The sequence below is a fragment of the Tenrec ecaudatus genome, chromosome 7, assembly GCF_050624435.1.
Source record: "Tenrec ecaudatus isolate mTenEca1 chromosome 7, mTenEca1.hap1, whole genome shotgun sequence".
Lineage (NCBI taxonomy): Eukaryota > Metazoa > Chordata > Mammalia > Afrosoricida > Tenrecidae > Tenrec > Tenrec ecaudatus.
Genome location: NC_134536.1, coordinates 37,742,795 through 37,748,742, shown reverse-complemented (window position 1 = coordinate 37,748,742; position 5,948 = coordinate 37,742,795). Strand labels below are relative to the sequence as shown.

The following is a 5,948-nucleotide window of genomic DNA, read 5'->3' as shown; positions in this document are numbered from 1 at the left end:
TCCATTTTAGCAAACAACCTATCTTGATGGATGGTCACTCGACCTGACCCAAGCAAATATGTGAGTATCCATTTCATGATTTAACTTATCAGTCAAGCTTTATGTCCTTCCTATGGTGGTCAGAAATGGAGGCTAATCATTTGAAATTCTGAGGCATGCACAGCAAAACCACACAGCCTTAAATTAATTAGCTAGCGGTACAAATCAATGTATATATACACATATATCATATCTGCAATACAGCTTTTTAAAAAATATGGCTTGTAACAGGCAAACTATCTTGCCACAAGCTGTCCAGTCCAACAGACAGGAGTCTGATTCCTGAACACTGTCATTGAAATGAGAATGTGAAAGCTGAATCTGCTGTGCTGCCTCCCAGAACAACTTGGCTCAGCCTCTTGATGGCCACAGAACACACATCCTTACAACTGTTGGAGTTGTAGGCAGGTCATCAAGCTTGCTCAAATTTTCCTTCTCCATTATATTTCCAACATAGCGATCTGCTTACCACTTTAGGATGACATTGTTCTTGATGCAACTCATTTCTCCTGGTGCCTCCAACTGCTCCCTAACCCCCGCCCCCCAAATACCACGTGGTTGTGAGCTAATGTGGTGCCACTGCCACGTTTTAATTTCTTCAAACCAATACCTGGAGTTGACAGATTTTTTGTGTGTGAATGCCACAGAGCACAAAGTTTTGATTCAGGCAGGAATTCTTTTTCCCAATTTGTGCTCAATCAAAAAAAAAAAAGAAAAAGAAAACCCCCCAAAATCAGTACAAGTTACAGTCTACTGAGACAATATTTCTCTCTCTGGTTTTAAATCATATCCCCATGCACCTTGCTCTAATACAGTGACTCCAAAATGTTACTGCGTAAAGGGCAGTTGTAATGGCAGGTGCATTTCTTGATGAACATAGTGCTCTGCTTAATGATCTCACTATTAGGCACCTGAGCTCCACTGGCAAGGTCGTTATTTTGTTGGGTGGTGTGCAACACTGGCCATCGGTGCAGTCTCCACAGATCTTGAGATGGTCGGTTTCAAACTGCAGTCAAATGCATCCAAGTAGGCGAAACTTGATAGGATAGGCAACTTTCATGATATGGAAGCACCCTTTGCCCTCCTTAAGAAAGACAAAGGAGAAGAATCCAATGATTTTACATAAAGAGTAGCCTGTTTGGACTCTGTGTTACTAGACAGTCTTAACTTTGTCCTACTTTTGCTTTTATTTTGAAGGGAGGAAGTTTGGGTCTCATTTTCAGAAATAGACCCATTCTGTCTTAGGATGGCTAAAATTACATTGTAGAGGATTGTGTAGCAGGAAACTGGTGGTTCCTATTACACAATATCACATTCCCTTAAAAAAACTGAATGGTTAGATATTCGGGAGGTGATACTGAGGCTCTAATAACAAGACTTGAAAGGGACCTAAACCCTGGTCCTGTCCACTCTCACCTCAGGAAAATGAGTGAATACAAGAAAAATATTAAGATACCTTAATTTCCTCCTCCAGGTCAGCTTGGCAAGGCCTGTCGATGCAGAAGCGGCTCTGCTTTTCCATCTTGCAGTCGGCGTTGTCATTGGTGACCCTGGTGGACACGCCCATCCCGCACGTCTTGGAACAGGCGCTCCACTCTGTGGTCTGGACCTGGCAGTTTTGTCGCATCATCGTTGAGTCTGGGTTAACTGTGTCTTCAAGTCGGTAATCTGTGAGGGAAAAGCACACAAACTCCAGCTATCATTCGACCATCACATTTCCCTCCTCTTGGCAAAGTTATGGCTTATCCCGTGGGTTCGCTATTTCTAACAGGAGTACATCACACAAGGGGAATCGCAACAGTGACTTAGAGGGCGACAACTCACTTGCAAGATTAGTGCCAACTGTTGCGAGCTCCTTGGGCTCATCACAGACCCACTCCTCGCAGCATTTCCCTGGAGGCTTGACCTTCCGCGGGAAGGGGCACTCCGAGCTGGGAGGGTCAATGTTTTCTGGGCACAGCCTCCTGCAGTCAAAGTCTCGATTGATACAAGTGCACTGTAGTTTGCAGGCGAGCACAAAGGTCTCTCCGTTCTGGTACACCTTCCCTTCCAAGTGGCAGGGGGCACCTACTGTGCCTGAAGGAGAAGAAGGGGATGCAGGGATTAGGTGAGTTTGGTCCCTGCTACTGGGACTCTAAGCGCATCAGGGATTGTGTACGATGAGCAGCTAGTGGCATTTAAAATTTGATTTCAGATTTGGAGATTTGGGGAGTGGGGCGTGGGGCGTGGGGAATGTCATTGGGAAGGTGGATGGACACAATGTAGCTCGGGGGTTGTGGCTGTAGGTCCTACTTTTGCACACTCCAATCGTGCGGTTGGGAGGGGTGCCGAGGTCACAGTAGAGGCCCTTGAGCAGGTCGCAGCGGTCTTTCTCCTCGCACACCTCCCCTAGTCCCTTGGCGCACGTGGGGCAGCAGTTGCAGCCGTCCAGTACCACGTTCACGCCTGGAGGGCAGCTGGGCTGTTTCGTGGGGTCACACTGGCATTCCCCACCGCAGCCCTTGCTGGTGACCCTCTGCAGAGAGAGGCGGAGGTCAGCAGGATGTTCAGACTGATTGAGATGCAAACCCGCCCCCTTCCCAGCTCTGAGCCCCCCAGCAGCAGTGGCCATGGCAGGGGTTTCCCTGCTTACCCAGCTGTAGAGAGCGAGCATGAACACCAAGGAGAAGAGAATAGAGCCAGTGGGAGCAGCAGACATGGGTGCGGTGGCAGGAGCAGACAGCTGCAGCTGGAAAGGTGCTGGAGGTCAGGTTGGTCGGGGGTCTGCCCTTTCTCTGTTGGTGCTTCACTGGATGAGCTGGACTGTCTGCAGTGCTGGATGCTGTTGGCTGCTTCGCTGGCGTATTGCTGGAGGAGAGGATCTCTATCTGTCCTGTGGTTGGCGTTGCTGGATGCCTCCTCCCAGTGGGAACAGCTGTTGTGTGAGATTGGGGCTGGTGGACTGGGTTTTTAAATGCTCAGGGCTTCCTCAGTTTGCCCTTGAGCTGAATGGAGTCTTACACAAACAGGGAAGTCCTCCCATTCCTTCCCACCCACCTGACTCATGGACTCACAATGATGGATCCTGACTCATTGACTCACACTGGATTGATCCTGACTCATTGACTCACACTGGATTGATCTCGACCTTCTGAAACTCTGCATTCCTCGTGTCTGATACAGGCACTGAATTCCATCTTAAGGGGGAAAAAGAAGCCTAAGATTTCCAGCACCAAGTACGATTTTTCCCTTCTTCTCACACCAATCCTGATTTATATCATTTAAAGAGAAGCTGGCAATTAGTATTATTATTTTATATAACCCAATTCTGTTTCTAATGGCTGTGCCATTCACTAGCAGAAGTTCTCTTTAGGTGGTAGGTAAGTGAAGAGGCTGTAAAAGCAGGCCTTTCTAAAACAATATTCCTTTGTATTTTTCTGTAATAATTTTAGTTTTAGAAAAGTGTATGTCCTCACCAGAGGGCAGACAAGGACTTAGTTAATTAAAACTATTTTTTTTCTTAAACCTTTTTTTGTGGGCACTTATAGTTCTTATAATAATACATACATCAATTGTATCAAGCACATGTGTACATATGTTGCCATCATTATTTTCAAAATATTTTCTTTCTACTTGAGCCCTTGGTATCAGTTCCTGTTGTTTTCCCTCCCTGCCATAGTTGGTTAATCTTAACCATCGGAAGTCTTTGGCATGTCTACTTGAATCCATACTGGAATAATAGGCTTTGGCCCATTGCCATTCAATACACAGGTTTGGCTGTCCATTGCCAAATAAGAAAGAGAACAAATGCAAGATTATGACTAGATGCAGCTTCCCAGGGAAAATTCCAGCACCCGTGTTTTGTTATATCTTTTAATATATATAGTAGTTTTATTGTTGGATACAGGAAGGAGGAGGGAATAAGTGTTAGTTTTGTCAGCCTAGAAAAACAAATCCACAGAAACTCATATATGTATAAGAGAGTTTTATATAAAAGGTAATTGTACATTAAGAAAGCAATCCAGTCCAGTCCAAACCTGTAAGTCCAATATTAGTCCATATGTCTGATAGTAATCTATAAAGTCCTCTTCAAACTCATCAAACACATGCAATGACACCAAATGCAGGATGATCACAGGCCAGCAGGTAGAAAGTCTTTAGTTCCATTGTAAGCATCTCAGCACTGGCAGGGGTCTCTATGTGACTTCTCTGGCTTCAGAGGTCTGGTTGCATCAGGGTGGGTCCATGTGGCTTCTCCAGCTCCAGGAACTAATGTAGTTCCATGTGTCTTGTCAGCTTCAATGTCTCCCAGGGAGTGAACAGAGAGAGAGAGAGAGGTGTCTCCCACCTCCAAGGAGGAAATACTGGATTTTGCAAAATTCTCAGACAAAGGCCATGCCCACACAGAGGCCTCATTGACTATGATCCAGTTTACTGAATAGACTGCACTCCTTCACTCTGAATCTTCTCAATTCCCAAACTGACATCAGATTATGTAACTGATTCCGTGGGGGGGGGGGTGTATTGTTAATTGGAACCATTTTTAAAATTTTAGTGTGCTGTGAATTGAATTGTGTGTGTCTCCGCCCATCGTGATGCCAAATATGGGCTGTAAATACGAATGTTAATGCCCACTTTAGCAACATGTTATTTATAGGCTAAGTTATATCTGGGATTAATATTTTCCATTATATAGGCAAGATGAAGCAAGCTAGACCAAGAAGCACAGACACAGGGAAAGAGAAGCCAAATCACAAGATTACCCAGATCACTAGAAGATGCTCCCTCATAGTGACATGACAAGTCTGATCTACTGGGCAGGGATATGAACCCATCTCCATATCTAAGGAAAACAGAGCTCAATCAAATGTGAGACAGAACCGTGTAGGACAACAACTAATGGGTTGCAGCTCATGGTGGAACTAGCCTGGTATGGACTCCTTATAGCAACAGTGTCCAGAGAGCTGTGTCATCAGGAAAATTGGTGGTGTTAACAGCGCAATTGCGTTAAACCCCAGGCAGATGATTCACAATGTTGTTGCTTTTAAAATCATTTTATTGGGGGCGCATACAACTCTTATCACAATGCAACTATACATTCATTGTGTCAAGCACATTTGTTGCCATCATCCTTCTCAAAACATTTGTTTTCTATTTGAGCCCTTGGTATCAGGTCCTCATTTCCCCCCTCTCTCTCCACGCCCCCTCCTTCATGAACTCTAAATAATTGAAAAAATAATTTTATTAGGGGCTCATACAACTTTTATCACAATCCATACATGCATCACTTGTGTAAAGCACATTTGTACATTCATTGCCCTCATCATTCTCAAATCATTTGCTCTCCACTTAAGCCTCTGGCATCAGCTCCTCATTTTCCCCTCCCTCCCCGCTTCCCCTTCCCTAGAGGAAAGTTGTATATTTCATCGTTGCTACACTGTACTCTGACTGGCTCATATCCTCCCTGCGACCCTTCTGTAAGGGGATGTCCAATTGCCTACAGATCCGTCCTGGGTCTCCAATCTGCACTTCCCCCCATTCACAATGATTTGCTTTTTTTGTTCTTTGATGCCTGATACCGGAGCCCTTTGACACCTCATGATCACACAGGCTGGTGTGCTTCCTCATGTGGGCTTGGTTGCTTCTGAGCTAGATGGCTGATTCACAATACTTTCCTTTTGTTTCTAGGGTTTTTGTTTTCCCGTCTGCAATTAGTTTGGGATTTGTTTGTTTGATGGTTGATTGGTTGCTTTTGCTGTAGTTGATCTTATGGGGTTTTAATTTTGTCACTATTTGATGACCAAATTAAACCTGAATCGTGCATACCCCAGGAACAAACAGAAGGATTTTGGGCTCCAACTAAGCTCTATCCCCAATCAAAGAACAGTTAGCTCTGATAACATGACCCTGCTCTATGTTCACCTTCATGA

At 44.9% G+C, this 5,948-nt stretch overlaps 1 pseudogene; it reads right to left on the bottom strand.

Moving 5' to 3' along the window:
- Positions 1–818: 818 nt before the first annotated feature.
- On the bottom strand, positions 819–2,926 carry LOC142452344 (CCN family member 2-like; annotated as a pseudogene).
- Positions 2,927–5,948: the final 3,022 nt, after the last annotated feature.